General features: G+C 39.4%; 1 pseudogene; it reads right to left on the minus strand.

The window, feature by feature from the left end:
- Positions 1–12,457: 12,457 nt before the first annotated feature.
- LOC113888186 lies at positions 12,458–13,203 on the minus strand (annotated as a pseudogene).
- Between the last annotated feature and the right edge of the window lie 3,017 nt (positions 13,204–16,220).

Consider the following 16,220-nt stretch of genomic DNA (forward strand, 5'->3'; position numbering starts at 1 on the left):
ATCCCTTGAATCTATTTGTCACTTCCACTGTATTATCATAAGGGATTTAGTTTAGGTTATACCTGAATGGTCTAGTGGTTTTCCCTACTTTCTTCAATTTAAGTCTGAATTTTCAATAAAGAGTTCATGATCTGAGCCACAGTCAGCTCCCGGTCTTGTTTTTGCTGTCTGTATAGAGCTTCTCCATCTTTGGCTGCAAAGAATATAATCAATTTAATTTTTGGTATTGACCATCTGGTGATGTCCAATTTGCAAAGTTATGTCTTATGTTGTTGAAAAAGGGTATTTGCTATGACCAGTGCATTCTCTTGGCAAAACTCTATTAGCTTTTGCCCTGCTTCATGTTGTACTTCAAGGCCAAACTTGCCTGTTACTCCAGGTATTTCTTGACTTCCTACTTTTACATTCCAGTCCCGTATGATGAAAAGGACATCTTTTTTTGGTGTTAATTCTAGAAGGTCTCGTAGGTCATCATAGAACCCTTCAACTTCAGCTTTTTCAGCATTAGTAGTTTGGGCCTAGATGGATTACTGTGATATTGGATGAAACAAACAGAGATCGTCTGTCATTTCTGAGATTGCATCCAAGTACTGCATTTTGGACTCTTTGGTTAACTATGAGGGCTACTCCATTTCTTCTAAAGGATTCTTGCCCATAGTAGTAGATATAATGGTCATCTGAATTAAATTTGACCTTTCCAGTCCATTTTAGTTCACTGATTCCTAAAGTGTTGTTGTTCAGTCTTGCCATCTCCTGTTTGACCACTTCAAATTTACCTTGATTCATGGACCTAACATTCCATGTTCTTATGCAATATTCTTCTTTATAGCATTGGACTTACTTCCATCACCAGTTACATCCAGAGCTGGGTGTTGTTTTTGCTTTGGCTTCATCTCTTAATTCTGGAGTTATTTCTCCACTCTTCTCCAGTAGCATATTGGGCACCTACTGACATGGGGAGTTCATCTTTCAGTGCCCTATCTTTTTGCCTTTTAATACTATTCATGGGGTTCTTAATACTATTCATAGGGGACTGGAATGCAAAAGTAGGAAGTCAAGAAACACCTGGAGTAACAGGCAAATTTGGCCTTGGAATACGGAATGAAGCAGGGTAAAGGCTAATAGAGTTTTCCAAAAGAATGCACTGGTCATAGCAAACACCCTCTTCCAACAACACAAGGGAAGACTCTACACATGGACATCACCAGATGGTCAACACTGAAATCAGATTGATTATATCCTTTGCAGCCAAAGATGGAGAAGCTCCATCCAGTCAGCAAAAACAAGACCAGGTGCAGACTGTGGCTCAGATGATGAACTCCTTATTGCCAAATTCAGACTTAAATTGAGGAAAGTGGGGAGAACCACTAGACCATTCAGATATGACCTAAATCAAATCCCTTATGATTATACAGTGGAAGTATAATCTATAAGTATAATCTATAAATCTATACAGAGAAATAGATTTAAGGGACTAGATCTGATAGACAGAGTGCCTGATGAACTATGGACAGAGGTTTATGACATTGTACAGGAGAAAGGGATCAACACCGTCCGCAAGAAAAAGAAATGCAAAAAAGCAAAATGGCTGTCTGAGGAGGTCTTACAAATGGCTGTGAAGAGAAGAGAAGTGAAAAGCAAAGGAGAGGAGGAGGCGCCCCGCGAGGCGGCAGTCGGGAGCCGGGAGGCTGGGGCGCCAGGACCAGCGAACCGATTGAAGATGACAGCGATGCAGAAACCTATGGAGAAGAGAATGAAGAACAGGGAAATTATTCTAAAAGGAAGATAGTCTCTAACTGGGATCGATATCAAGACACTGAAAAAGAAGTTGATAATGAAAGTGGAGAATCACAGAGGGGGACAGATTTCAGTGTTCTCAGCTCTGCAGACAAGAGGAGGAGCTAAGATGGCGGATGAGTAGGACGGGGAGAACACTTTCTCCCCCACAAATTCATCAAAAGAACATTTAAACGCCGAGTAAATTCCACAAAACAACTTCTGAAAGCCGGCAGAGGACATCAGGCACCCAGAAAAGCAACCCAAGTCTTCGAAAGGAGAGAGAAGAAATACAGCTCCACTCACCAGAACACCGACACAAGCTTCCCTAACCAAGAAACCTTGACAAGCCACCTGTACAAACCCGCACAGAGCGAGGAAACGCCACAATAAAGAGAACTCCACAAACTGCCAGAATACAGAAAGGATACCCCAAACTCAGCAATTTAAACAAGATGAAGAGACAGAGGAATACCCAGCAGATAAAGGAACAGGATAAAAGCCCACCAAACCAAACAAAAGAGGAAGAGATAGGGAATCTACCTGATAAAGAATTCCGAATAATGATAGTGAAATTGATCCAAAATCTTGAAATCAAAATGGAATCACAGATAAATAGATTGGAGACAAAGATTAAGAAGATGCAAGAAAGGTTTAACAAGGACCTAGAAGAAATAAAAGAGAGTCAATATAAAATGAATAATGCAATAAATGAAATTAAAAACACTCTGGAGGCAACAAATAGTAGAATAACAGAGGCAGAAGATAGGATTAGTGAATTAGAAGATAGAATGGCAGAAATAAATGAATCAGAGAGGATAAAAGAAAAACGAATTAAAAGAAATGAGGACAATCTCAGAGACCTCCAGGACAATATTAAACGCTACAACATTCGAATCATAGGGGTCCCAGAAGAAGAAGACAAAAAGAAAGACCATGAGAAAATACTTGAGGAGATAATAGTTGAAAACTTCCCTAAAATGGGGAAGGAAATAATCACCCAAGTCCAAGAAACCCAGAGAGTCCCAAACAGGATAAACCCAAGGCGAAACACCCCAAGACACATATTAATCAAATTAACAAAGATCAAACACAAAGAACAAATATTAAAAGCAGCAAGGGAAAAACAACAAATAACACACAAGGGAATTCCCATAAGGATAACAGCTGATCTTTCAATAGAAACTCTTCAAGCCAGGAGGGAATGGCAAGACATACTTAAAGTGATGAGAGAAAATAACATACAGCCCAGATTATTGTACCCAGCAAGGATCTCATTCAAATATGAAGGAGAAATCAAAAGCTTCTCAGACAAGCAAAAACTGAGAGAATTCAGCACCACCAAACCAGCTCTCCAACAAATACTAAAGGATATTCTCTAGACAGGAAACACAAAAACAGTGTATAAACTCGAACCCAAATCAATAAAGTAAATGGCAACGGGATCATACTTATCAGTAATTACCTTAAATGTAAATGGATTGAATGCCCCAACCAAAAGACAAAGACTGGCTGAATGGATACAAAAACAAGACCCCTACATATGTTGTCTACAAGAGACCCACCTCAAAACAGGGGACACATACAGACTAAAAGTGAAGGGCTGGAAAAAGATTTTCCATGCAAATAGGGACCAAAAGAAAGCAGGAGTAGCAATACTTATATCAGATAAAATAGACTTTAAAACAAAGGCTGTGAAAAGAGACAAAGATGGTCACTACCTAATGATCAAAGGATCAATCCAAGAAGAAGATATAACAATTATAAATATATATGCACCCAACACGGGAGCACTGCAATATGTAAGACAAATGCTAACAAGTATGAAAGGAGAAATTAACAATAACACAATAATAGTGGGAGACTTTAATACCCCACTCACACCTTTGGATAGATCAACTAAACAGAAAATTAACAAGGAAACACAAACGTTAAATGATACAATAGACCAGTTAGACCTAATTGATATCTATAGGACATTTCATCCCAAAACAATGAATTTCACCTTTTTCTCAAGCGCACATGGAACCTTCTCCAGGATAGATCACATCCTGGGCCATAAACCTAGCCTTGGTAAATTCAAAAAAACTGAAATCATTCCAAGCATCTTTTCTGACCACAATGCAGTAAGATTAGATCTCAATTACAGGAGAAAAACTATTAAAAATTCCAACATATGGAGGCTGAACAACACACTGCTGAATAACCAACAAATCACAGAAGAAATCAAAAAAGAAATCAAAATTTGCATAGAAACTAATGAAAATGAAAACACAACAACTCAAAACCTGTGGGACACTTTAAAAGCAGTCCTAAGGGGAAAGTTCATAGCAATACAGGCATACCTCAAGAAACAAGAAAAAAGTCAAATAAATAACCTAACCCTACAACCTAAAGCAACTAGAAAAGGAAGAAATGAAGAATCCTAGGGTTAGTAGAAGGAAAGAAATCTTAAAAATTAGGGCAGAAATAAATGCAAAAGAAACAAAAGAGACCATAGCAAAAATCAACAAAGCCAAAAGCTGGTTCTTTGAAAGGATAAATAAAATTGACAAACCATTAGCCAGACTCATCAAGAAACAAAGGGAGAAAAATCAAATCAGTAAAATTAGAAATGAAAATGGAGAGATCACAACAGACAACAGAGAAATACAAAGGATCATAAGAGACTACTATCAACAATTATATGCCAATAAAATGGACAACGTGGAAGAAATGGACAAATTCTTAGAAAAGTACAACTTTCCAAAACTGGACCAGGAAGAAATAGAAAATCTTAACAGACCCATCACAAGCACGGAAATTGAAACTGTAATCAAAAATCTTCCAGCAAACAAAAGCCCAGGTCCAGATGGCTTCACAGCTGAATTCTACCAAAATTTAGAGAAGAGCTAACACCTATCCTGCTCAAACTCTTCCAGAAAATTGCAGAGGAAGGTAAACTTCCAAACTCATTCTATGAGGCCACCATCACCCTAATACCAAAACCTGACAAAGATCCCACAAAAAAAGAAAACTACAGGCCAATATCACTGATGAACATAGATGCAAAAATCCTTAACAAACTTCTAGCAATCAGAATCCAACAATACATTAAAAAGATCATACACCATGACCAAGTGGGCTTTATCCCAGGGATGCAAGGATTCTTCAATATCCGCAAATCAATCAATGTTATACACCACATTAACAAATTGAAAAACAAAAACCATATGATTATCTCAATAGATGCAGAGAAAGCCTTTGACAAAATTCAACATCCATTTATGGTAAGAACTCTCCAGAAAGCAGGAATAGAAGGAACATACCTCAACATAATAAAAGCTATATATGACAAACCCACAGCAAACATTATCCTCAATGGTGAAAAATTGAAAGCATTTCCTCTAAAGTCAGGAACAAGACAAGGGTGACCACTTTCACCACTACTGTTCAACATAGTTTTGGAAGTTTTGGCCACAGCAATCAGAGCAGAAAAAGAAATAAAAGGAATCCAAATTGGAAAAGAAGAAGTAAAACTCTCACTGTTCACAGATGACATGATCCTCTACATAGAAAACCCTAAAGACTCCACCAGAAAATTACTAGAACTAATCAATGATTATATTAAAGTTGCAGGATATAAAATCAACACACAGAAATCCCTTGCATTCCTATACACTAATAATGAGAAAACTGAAAGAGAAATTAAGGAAACAATTCCATTCACCATTGCAACAAAAAGAATAAAATACTTAGGAATATATCTACCTAAAGAAACTAAAGACCTATATATAGAAAACTATAAAACACTGGTGAAAGAAATCAAAGAGGACACTAATAGATGGAGAAATATACCATGTTCATGGATCGGAAGAATCAATATAGTGAAACTGAGTATACTACCCAAAGCAATTTATAGATTCAATGCAATCCCTATCAAGCTACCAACGGTATTCTTCACAGAGCTAGAACAAATAATTTCACAATTTGTATGGAAATACAAAAAACCTCGAATAGCCAAAGCAATCTTGAGAAAGAAGAATGGAACTGGAGGAATCAACCTACCTGACTTCAGGCTCTATTACAAAGCCACAGTCATCAGCACAGTATGGTACTGGCACAAAGACAGAAATATAGATCAATGGAACAAAATAGAAAGCCCAGAGATAAATCCAAGCACCTATGGACACCTTATCTTTGACAAAGGAGGCAAGAATATACAATGGATTAAAGACAATCTCTTTAACAAGTGGTGCTGGGAAAACTGGTCAACCACTTGTAAAAGAATGAAACTAGAACACTTTCTAACACCTTACACAAAAATAAACTCAAAATGGATTAAAGATCTAAATGTAAGACCAGAAACTATAAAACTCCTAGAGGAGAACATAGGCAAAACACTCTCTGACATACATCACAGCAGGATCCTCTATGACCCACCTCCCAGAATATTGGAAATAAAAGCAAAAATAAACAAATGGGACCTAATTAAACTTAAAAGCTTCTGCACAACAAAGGAAACTATTAGCAAGGTGAAAAGGCAGCCTTCAGAATGGGAGAAAATAATAGCAAATGAAGCAACCGACAAACAACTAATCTCAAAAATATACAAGCAACTCCTACAGCTCAACTCCAGAAAAATAAATGACCCAATCAAAAAATGGGCCAAAGAACTAAATAGACATTTCTCCAAAGAAGACATACAGATGGCTAACAAACACATGAAAAGATGCTCAACATCACTCATTATCAGAGAAATGCAAATCAAGACCACTATGAGGTACCATTTCACACCAGTCAGAATGGCTGCGATCCAAAAGTCTACAAATAATAAATGTTGGAGAGGGTGTGGAGAAAAGGGAACCCTCTTACACTGTTGGTGGGAATGCAAACTAGTACAGCCACTATGGAGAACAGTGTGGAGATTCCTTAAAAAACTGGAAATAGAACTGCCTTATGATCCAGCAATCCCACTGCTGGGCATACACACTGAGGAAACCAGAAGGGAAAGAGACACATGTACCCCAATGTTCATCGCAGCACTGTTTATAATAGCCAGGACATGGAAGCAACCTAGATGCCCATCAGCAGATGAATGGATAAGAAAGCTATGGTACATATACACAATGGAGTATTACTCAGCCATTAAAAAGAATACATTTGAATCAGTTCTAATGAGATGGATGAAACTGGAACCTATTATACAGAGTGAAGTAAGCCAGAAAGAAAAACACCAATACAGTATACTAACGCATATATATGAAATTTAGAAAGATGGTAACAATAACCCTGTGTACGAGACAGCAAAAGAGACACCGATGTATAGATCAGTCTTATGGACTCTGTGGGAGAGGGAGAGGGTGGGGAGATTTGGGAGAATAGCATTGAAACATGTATAATATCATGTATGAAACGAGTCGCCAGTCCAGGTTCCATGCATGGTACTGGATGCTTGGGGCTGGTGCACTGGGACGACCCAGAGGGAGGGTAGGGGAGGGAGGAGGGAGGAGGGTTCAGGATGGGGAACGTGGGTATACCTGTGGCGGATTCATTTCAATATTTGGCAAAACTAATACAATACTATAAAGTTTAAAAATAAAATACAATTAAAAAAAAAAAAGAAAAGCAAAGGAGAAAAAGAAAGATATTCCTCTTTGAATGCAGAGTTCCAAAGAATAGCAAGGAGAGATAAGAAAGCCTTCCTCAGCAATCAATGCAAAGAAACAGAGGAAAACAACAGAATGGAAAAACTAGAGATCTCTTCAAGAAAATTAGAGATACCAAGGGAATATTTCATGCAAAGATGGGCTCAATAAAGGACAAATGGTATGGACCTAACAGAAGTAGAAGATATTAAGAAGAATTGAAAGACTACATGGAAGAACTATAAAAAAAGATCTTAATGACTCAGACAACCACGATGGTCTGATCACTCACCTAAAGCCAGACATCCTGGAGTGCCAAGTCAAATGGGGCTTAGAAAACATCACTATGAACAAAGCCAGTGGAGGTGATGGAATTCCAGCTGAGCAATTTCAAATCCTAAAAGATGATTCTGTGAAAGTGCTGCACTCAATATGCCAGCAAATTTTGAAAACTCAGGAGTGGCCAGAGGACTGGAAAAGGTCAGTTTTCATTCCAATCCCAAAGAAAGACAATGCCAAAAAAATGCTCAAGCTACTGCACAATTGCACTCATCTCACACGCTAGGAAAGTAATGCTCAAAATTCTCCCAGCCAGGCTTCAGCAATACATGAACCATGAACTTCCAGATGTTCAAGCTGGTTTTTGAAAAGGCAGAGGAACCAGAGATCAAATTGCCAACATCTGCTGGATCACTGAAAAAGCATGAGAGTTCCAGAAAAACATCTGTTTCTACTTTATTGACTATGCCAAAGCCTTTGACTGTGTGGATCACAATAAACTGTGGAAAATTCTGAAGGAGATGGGAATACCAGACCACCTGACCTGCCTCTTGAGAAACCTATATGCAGGTCAGGAAGCAACAGTTAGAACTGGACATGGAACAACAGACTGGTTCCAAATACGAAAAGGTGTATGTCAAGGCTGTGTATTGTCACCCTGATTATTTAACTTATATGCAGAGTACATCCTGAGAAATGATGGGCTGGAAGAAGCACAAGCTGGAATCAAGATTGCTGGGAGAAATATCAATAACTTCAGATATGCAGATGACACCACCCTTATGGCAGAAAGGGAAGAGGAACTAAAAAGCCTCTTGATGAAAGTGAAAGAGGAGAGTGAAAAAGTTGGCTTAAAGCTCAACATTCAGAAAACGAAGGTCGTGGAATCTGGTCCCATCACTTCATGGGAAATAGATAGGGAAACAGTGGAAACAGTGTCAGACTTTATTTTTTGGGGGCTCCAAAATCACTGCAGATGGTGACTGCAGCCATGAAATTAAAAGATGCTTACTCCTTGGAAGGAAAGTTATGACCAAGCTAGACACCATATTAAAAAGCAGAGATATTACTTTGCCAACAAATGTCCGTCTAGTCAAGGCTATGGTTTTTCCAGTGGCCATGTATGGATGTGAGATTTGGACTGTGAAGAAAACTGAGCACCGAAGAATTGATGCTTTTGAACTGTGGTGCTGGAGAAGACTCTTGTGAGTCCCTTGGACTGCAAGGAGATCCAACCAGTCCATCCTAAAGGAGACCAGTCCTCGGTGTTCACTGGAAGGACTGATGTTCAGGCTAAAACTCCAGTAGTTTGGCCATCTCATGTGAAGAGTTGACTCATTGGAAATGACCCTGATGCTGGGAGGAATGGGGGCAGGAGGAGAAAGGGATGACAGAGGATGAGATGGCTGGATGGCATCACTGACTTGATGCACATGAGTTTGGGTGAACTCCTGGAGTTGGTGATGGACAGGGAGGCGACTCATGGGGTTGCAAAGAGTTGGACACGACTGAGCGACTGAACTGAACTCAACTGATTGGGGTCTTAAGGTAAGAATACTGAAGTGGTTTGCCATTCCCTTCTCCAGTGGACCACGTTTTGTCAGAACTCTCCACTATGACCCATCCATCTTGGGTGGCCCTACAGGGCATGGCTCATAGTTTCATTGAGTTAGACAAGGCTGTGAGTCATGTGATCTCTTTGTTTAGTTTTCTGTGACTGTGATTTTCATTCTGTCTGCCCTCTGATGGATAAGGGTAAGAGGCTTGTGGAAGCTTCCTGGTGGGAGGAACTGGCTGTGGGGGAATCTGGGTCTTGTTCTGATGGGTGGGGCAGTGCTCAGTAAATCTTTAATCCATTTTTATGTTGATGGCGGGGCTGTGTTCTCTCCCTGTTCTTTGGCCTAAGGCTGAATTATGGTAGGGTTAATTCTTTTAAACACTTACAGGAAAACTTGTTATTATGGCTCTCAAGTGCATTTTCTTCACTCTGCTTCTGCCAATACACAGCACAAAGCTCTTTTCTCAGTGATGCTGATTTTTCAGGGTCAGTTCAACCTTTTAAGATGTCACCTTGTGATTTTGGCACACCTTATGAGGAGATGGTGTACAGGGAGGCAGAGTTGCCCATTATCAGCTGCAAGTCATAAGTGCTGTTTGGCAGAGTTAAGAAATTTAAACAAGTTTCCCAGGGCATAGGTAGTTCCAAATTATTGCCTGTATTATAATTCTAACTTGTTTACTTAGCAATACAAGGAGGGTTTTAAGAAACAACTCTCACAATAAACATTTAACATAAAACACCTTATGCACATATCTCTAGCTGATTAGTGGTTCATATAATCTCTTACACTTTCCATCATCCAGTCTTGACTTCATGTCTGAAGTCTTCCTGCAGCTCGTTCTCTACTTCTGCTGCTGCTGCTGCTGCTGCTGCTAAGTCACTTCAGTCGTGGCCGACTCTGTGCGACCCGATAGACGGCAGCCCACTAGGCTCCCCCGTTCCTGGGATTCTCCAGGCAAGAACGCTGGAGTAGGTTGCCATTTCCTTCTCCAATGCGTGAAAGTGAGATGTAACATATTTCTCTCTCTAGAGAAAACCCTGTCTAACTTCTTCCTGAGGTAATCAAAAGGGGAGACATTACTTTAGCTAATTTTCTGTTGTTGCAAAAAAACTCCTTGCCTCTCCCCAATAAATTCCTTTCTGTCAGCAAAAGGCACATCTCACTGCTTATTCTATTCTACCTCTTCTTAGTCCCTAATGAAATGATCAAACTCCAGTAAGTATTATGTTTGCAGTTTTGCAGTTTTATTCTGCTTTTCCTTCCTTTTGAAGAATCACATTTGTTCCCCCCCATCTAGTGTGTGAATTTATCTGCTCACTGTGTCTTGTTAGTTAGTACATTCCCTTTAGTTTCAGGGGTGCTTTAGGTTAAATGAGAAGTTTTAGAAACACCAGAAATAAAACTTACAGAAGAATTTGTTCAAGGTTAAAATGGTAATGTTACAACAAAATTTGCATAACACCATAGGTTCTCTTTCTAAAGAGTTTTCTACTGGAATTCCCATCAGTTCAGTTCAGTCGCTCGGTCGTGTCCATCTCTTTGCAACCCTGTAGACTGCAGCATGCCAGGCCTCCCTGTCCATCACCAACTCCCCCCGGAGTTTACTCAGACTCATGTCCATAGAGTTGGTGATGCCATCCAACCATCTCATGCTCTGTTGTCCCCTTCTCCTCCCGCCTTCCCATAGTTTTATTATTTTCATTTTCATTTACAATAGTCTCCTATCAGCTTCTGTTGTTGGTCAGTTAGGCGTTAATTGCAGGGGTGCTTACCATGGTGAAATAAAATGGCTCAAACTGGGGATCTGCCTGTTAAGATGTATCTGGAAACAATGGTGGAGTTAATCAATGTTGAAACGAATTTGGGGTTTTTTTGTTAGTCATATGTTACTGAGTGCAGCATTTTGTTCCCCAAATTGGACTTTTTTATTATTATTTTGAACCAACAGTAAAGACCCTAACTATTGAAATACAAATGGCCAATGAACATGAGAAACATATTTTTAATAAGATAAATTCAAATTAAGGACACAGTGGGAACATATTTTCAATCTATCCTATTTTCGTGAATTATTTTAAAAACAATATAGTCATTATTTATACAGACATAAGCAAGCAAACACTCAAAAATGGCTTTGTGTTAGTGAATTGACAGATTCCGCCCCCACTTTTGACTAATGTGTCTTCTGTGTCCACCATGTGCCAGAAGCTTGACATGCATTATCTTATTTAATTCTCAAAACAAGTTTGTGAGGTAGGCACTCTTATTATCCCCATTTTATAGATGAGAAAATTGAAGCTTAGAGATGAAAAGTAACTAACTTAATCCCATAAAACTTTGAGTGGCAGACTTGAATACATGTCTTTTGGATTCTAACACCTATGCCAGCCTCATTGAGTGTTGGAATTATAGGAGATGTTTTATTTTTTCCCTACTCCCCTCAATGTATTTTTTAAAAAAATGAACATTATACTTTTTATAATCAAAAGATACAGCTCATTTTTTTAAAAGGAGTTCCTCCTGTATTTCTCAATTTGCTCTATGTGAGATCAACAACTTTGGAAGTGGTATGAAATTATCCAGAAGTAAGGTATATTTGCAGAGAGAATGCAGCCCTATCTATGGATCAAGACAGGCAAGTGTAGGTTTCATAGAGTCGTCAGTTGTGGCCCTCAGTATGTATATAGTCTTGAAGGGCTCTTTGCTTCAGCAGAGGACTTTTCATGTGGAAGTCTTATATAGAAATTGAGTGTATTTCCTCTCTCTACCTACTCACACTCATCACTCCTAAGCCTGGGTCATAATATACTTCATTCAAAATGTATTGAGATAAGAATTGTCCATGTTATAGCTTTGCTCTTTATCATCTATAAAAGAGAATCTAGAATATTGAACAGTTTCTCATTTAGTAAAACAAAATCAAGCTACTCAGGATTCAAATGTGCTAATTATTATTTTGTTTTATAAATGCTCCCACAAGATTGTCCTGTATAATTTATTACTTAAATGGACAGCATTGTAAATGTTTAACATGTTTTTCTCAGTGGGAGTAAGTTCTTTATCACATGCCTGTTGGAAATAGAAAAAAAAAAAAAACACATTTGAAACTAATTACCTTACTAAAACATTGTTTAGTATTTAGGCCTCGTTAATTTTATAAGTCAATGTCAAGCTGTTGGTTAGATGAGCCTCTGTGGGCTATTCACACCCTGTTTAGAATTCTTGCCTCTTAATTATTTTTCTTAGGGCATCTTTCACATCCTTGTTCCTCAAAATATAAATGAGAGGGTTCGGCATAGGGGTTACATTACCACAAATTGCCGAGATGACTTTATCCTGGTCCTGGTACTGCCTTGACTGAGGTTTCAGGTACATGTAGATGGCTGTCCCATAAAATATGTTGACCACAGGTGGATGGGATCCACAGGTGGAGAAAGCCTTGAGCCTGGCCTCTGCAGAACGGATCTTCAGCATGGCAACCACAATGCAAGTATAGGAGATGAGGATGAAGGTGAAAGGCAGGGGCAGTGTGAATATACCAACGACCAGACCCAGAATAAGTCTAACTGGAGTTTCTAAGCAGATGAGCTTCAAAAAGGCCTGTGTCTCACAGGTAAAATGTTTGATGAGATTGTGTCCACAAAAATGGGCCAGAATTGCAGTGATTGGTATTTCTGCTAAAAGGAAGCACTAGCTCAGGTCACCACAGCCAACTGTATGCAGACCTGGTTATTCATAATGATAGTGTAATGCAGGGGATTTGAGATTGCAATAAATCTGTCATAAGCCATGACAGCAAGGAGGAGGCACTCTGTCATCCCCAGAAAAAGAGAAATGACCATCTGAGCATAACAGCTAGTATAGGAAATGGTGGGGTAGTTTCTTAAAGCACTGAAAGGTACTGAATTGCTAGAGTAGCAGATATCAAGGAAGGACAAGTTGCTTAAGGAAAAATACATAGGGGTGTGAAGCTGTCTATCTACTTCTAACCAAGACAATGATAGGACTGTTACCCACTAATGTGATCAGATAGACTGCTACCATGGTGCAGAAAAAGGCAATCTGGTCTTTTGGATGATTCAACAAACGCACGAGGATGAACTCTGTCACCCCGCTGGCATTATCAGAAACTGGAATATCCATTTTGTTCTATTTGCTGAGGTAGAAGAAACTGAAATCATTTTATTTTGGGAGACATTGATTATTTGCTGTATCCTCAGTAACATGCATGCGTGCGTGCTCAGTCACTTTAGTCCTGTCCTACTCTTTGTGACCCTATGGACTATAGCCCACCAGGCTCCTCTATCCATGGGATTCTCTGGACAAGAATACTGGAGTGGGTTGCCATGCCCTCCTCCATGGGATCTTCCTGACCCAGGGATCAAACCTGCATCTCTTGTGTCTCTTGCATTGCAGGCTGATTCTTTACCACTGAGCCACCGGGGAAGCCCCCTCAGCAGCATATCAGGTGCTATTAGGAGAAGGAGAATATCTACCAAATAAGTGATGTTGTTTGTAAGTTTATGTTCTATTTTGGAAGATAAAGCATTCATACACAGCACAAGATTAATTTACAAAGTAGCACAATCCATTGTAAGTTTTATTTCCTTCCTATATAAAATGAGGGAGGTTGGACTCCACCTGAACATGCTTTGAACACTCCCCCTTAAAGAAAATGTGCTAATTTACTGCTTAAACATAATCAGATCCCTGAATCACAGAATTACTAACTGTTTTTTTCCTGCTCTGAATATTAGTCACAGATTTGTCATTAGCTGGTTCATATTCATGATATAAAATATATGCCCAGTTCACTCTCATTTCTTCCTTAACATGTACATCAAATCAATCACTAAGTACTATGGGTTCATTCAAATCTGCCTACAAATCTCCATATCCACAGCTACTTCATCATCTCACATCTGGACTGCTTAATGATACATGAGCTGCTTAATGTATCTCCCTTCTTCCATTCTTACCTCCCTATAGTCTAGTCTATACATAACTGCCAGAGACTTTTTACAAACATACATAATTATGACCTTCCCATGCTAAAAAGCCACTTGAAGGGCTTTTAATTACAATTGGAATGTAATCTAACCTACTTACCATGACCCACAAGATTCTAAATGATCATGAATCCTTACCTTGTGCTGTCTCTTCTCATGCTGACTTTATTTTAGTCATATTATCTTTATGAAGAATCTAAGCTTGTTCCCACCTTAGGACTTTTGCACATTGTGTTCTTTCTGCTAGAAATAGTCTTCCTACCTTCTTTGTTTGGTGAATTGCTAGTCATTCTTACTATTAATGTGTGTGTGCATGCTAAGTCACTTCAGTTGTGTGTGACTCTTTGCAACTATGGAGTGTAGCTCGCCAGGCTCCTCTGTCCATGGCATTCTACAGGCAAGAATACTGGAATGGGTTGCTGAGCCCTCTTCCAGGCAATCTTCCCAACTCAGGGGTCAAGACCGCATCTCTGATGTCTCCTGCATTGGCAGGCATGTACTTTACCACTAGTGCCACCTGAGAAGCCCTCTTACTATTAATATCTCAGTCCAAAAGAAAGTTCATTCGAAAAGCCATCCCAAACCCCAGTAATTTAAATCAGATCTCTTTGTTAAAATTGTTCATAGTACTCAGAACTTTTCCTATATGGCTTTTATCATAGTTTGTGTTTATATAGTTGTGTGATTATTTAATTTTTGCTCTCTTACTATAGCACTAGAAAGAACAAGCCCCTGACTCTTCTATGTACTGCTTTATTCTCACTATCTTACACAAAATATGGGTTCAATGTATGTTTGTTGAATGAACCAAAGCCAGTTACTTGGTCTTCTGTCTTACCAAATGTCATGAAATTGATTTGACTGAAACTACTTTGAACTGGCTGAAGAAAATAAATGTTTGATTTGACGGTAAACAGCTATGATGATAAACAGTTAATATATCATAGTATTCAGTCTTTCTTTTTTTTTTTTTTAACTTTTGGCCACACCCTGCAACATGTGGGATGTTAGTTCCCCAGCCAGGGATCAAATGCATTCCCCCTGCAAGGGAAACATAGAGTCTTAACCACTGGACCACTGGGAAGTCCCTCATAGTATTCAGCTTTATTAATAGCTCAGAAATGATACTTTTTTAGCTCTATAATTTGCCCTTTGCATGGAGTGCACGGTCAGTCACATCAGTCCTGTTTGACTCTTTGTGACCTGATGGACTGTAGCCCGCCAGGCTCCTCTGTCCATGGGGTGTGCCAGGCAAGAATACTAGAGTGGGTAGCCATTTCCTTCTCCAGGGGATCTTCCTGACTCAGGGATCTAACCCACGTCTCTTGCACTGTTGGCAGATTTGTTACTGCTGAGCCACCGGGAAAGCCCTTTGCATGGAGGGAAGGTGTGATAGTGAAGAGAGCAAATGGGTTTATTCTAAAATCTGGAAAAAAAATGTTTTCACCCTTTTCCATCCATTCCAAATTTTATCTTTTTTGTTTGGTATGATTATATCAGATATGCATACTATCACAGACTAGTTCATTATTAAGGTCAAGCTCTTTTCCTGGATTGTCTGTAAAAATTCTCATGAATTACGTGCGTGCTCAGTCACGTCTGACTTTTTGCGACCCCATGGACTATAGCCTACTAGGCTCCTCTGTCCATGGGATTCTCCAGGCAAGAATACTGGAGTAGGTTGCTATTTCCTCCTCCAGGGGATCATCCCAACCCAGGGATCAAATCCACACCTCTTGTCTCCTGCACTGGCAGGCGGATTCTTTACCAACAGCACCACCTGGAAAGACCCCTTCTTACAAAGTTCTAGTCACAAATCAGGATTTGGGGCATCTACGGTGTAGTTTCAGTCTCATGAGGCAGTTGTCAGGCCTTGGTGAGAACAGGCTGTGGATGGGAAGGTTTGTCTTGGGCGTTAGACAGCAGGGAGAACTATCCAGGCTAATGATGTAGGTGATCTCTTTGGA

Source organism: Bos indicus x Bos taurus, chromosome X, assembly GCF_003369695.1.
Source record: "Bos indicus x Bos taurus breed Angus x Brahman F1 hybrid chromosome X, Bos_hybrid_MaternalHap_v2.0, whole genome shotgun sequence".
In the NCBI taxonomy this organism is placed as follows: domain Eukaryota; kingdom Metazoa; phylum Chordata; class Mammalia; order Artiodactyla; family Bovidae; genus Bos; species Bos indicus x Bos taurus.